This window comes from Mastomys coucha, unplaced genomic scaffold (assembly GCF_008632895.1).
Source record: "Mastomys coucha isolate ucsf_1 unplaced genomic scaffold, UCSF_Mcou_1 pScaffold3, whole genome shotgun sequence".
Taxonomy (NCBI): domain Eukaryota; kingdom Metazoa; phylum Chordata; class Mammalia; order Rodentia; family Muridae; genus Mastomys; species Mastomys coucha.
In genome coordinates, this window is record NW_022196909.1 from 51,679,604 (window position 1) to 51,681,321 (window position 1,718).

The following is a 1,718-nucleotide window of genomic DNA, read 5'->3' on the forward strand; positions in this document are numbered from 1 at the left end:
TCAAGTGTTTGATGCTTTGGATCTGGTGATGCTGACGACTCTAGTGGAACATTTAGGATGTAGTAGCTGAAGGGAGTTGTGTACTGGGAGGTAGGGCCTTGAGATTTATGTAGACTGTTTTTAGTTGTCCTCTGCTTCCTGGTCTGCCCAGAGGTGAGCAAGGTTCCAGGATCTGGCCCTGAGCTGCTCCCACCTCTGTGCATTCCCCTGTGAATTGTTAGCTGATGGTTGGAGAACCACACTAGGTTCTTCCTCCCTGAAGGTGCTTCTTTTCAGATACTTTGTCACAGGGATGAGAGAAGCAACTAATGCAGTCCTTGAAAGGAGGTGGATCCTGTGGGATCTGGAAATCAGGGAGGCTTCCTCTGCTCCAGACCAAGGAGAACAGGATGTCTGGTCACTTTCTGGAGAGGCACGTGCAAGTATCTGTTCATCCCAGATAGGACACCAACAGGAAATGTCTTAGTACTTACTGTTCAATTGCTGTGACAAGACACCACGACCAAAGCAACTTATAAAAGGAAGGGAGCAAGCTAGCTAGAAATCTTTTGAAATCTCAAACTCCACCACCAATGACATACTCCTCCAACATGGGCACATACCTAACCCTTTGTACACAGTCCACTCTGAAATCCAAACACTCAAATATGGGGTGATGGGATGCAAGTGTGTGTGAGTGTGTGTGTGTGTGTGTGTGTGTATACCAATACATGTGCAGCACTTCTCTACCGCGGACCGGGGTTTCTTGCGGGGTCCCTTATTCTGCGGGACGATGGGTTCTGGCCAGGTGGGCACGGGATTCGGCTTTTGCAAACAGACTACACACGGGTGGTGTAAAATCTGAGTGTATTTCTTTTAAAAATGACATGAGGCTTTTACAATCATTGTAAAAGAGAAAATGAAAAATCTGGCAGCTCAACAGTTGAGGTACCTCTGAGGCTATTTGAAACATACTGGGTCTAAAGTCGCAGTTATCTCCTCTGAACTGGTGCTGCATCCCCCAGGCCCAAGTGTTCTGGGCCCGAGGGACTGCGAGAGATACATGAATCTGAGTCCTAGCCCATCTAAGTTCTAGTGCTAGTCTTGCATGTGAGTCTAAGTCCTTCTTCCTCCAGTCTTAGTGTTAGACTGACATTACCTAGGCAAGCGACCCCCACACACCCAGGTCAGCAGGGTCTGGTAGCTAGGTGTGAAGCAGGAGGAAGAGGGGTGGAGCCCTCCCTGTTGAGGTATTCTTATGCTAATTCTCTGGTTCTTGCTGGAGGCAGGCAGAGGAGAATCTCGACCTAACATTTTCAGCTAAAGTCTTAGAGTGAGAGAAACCTTTCAATTACTCTCTAGTACTTAAAACATTAAACTAAGATAGTTGGAAACATTGGTGAAGGTCAGAAAACAATGTCCGAATTTTCTCTTGCTAGCTGTAAAAAAATGATATCTTGGTGAGTTCCTAACACACTAGTAGGAAGACATATCTGGGCCACCTCTGAGTTTGGGGTGCCAGGCGACAATGCAGAGACAAGAGACTGACTTTCCTTGAAGTTTACTCCTCGGATACCGCCTTCACACAAAGTGTGTGTGACACTTCTCTGAAGGTCAGAAGGCAACCTGTTCTCTCCTTCTCCCATGTGTGTTCAGGATTCCAAAGTCAGGTTGGTAGGCTTCATGGCAAGCACATAATATGGAGACATCTTGCTGGCCCAATGACTCCTTTGTATTGC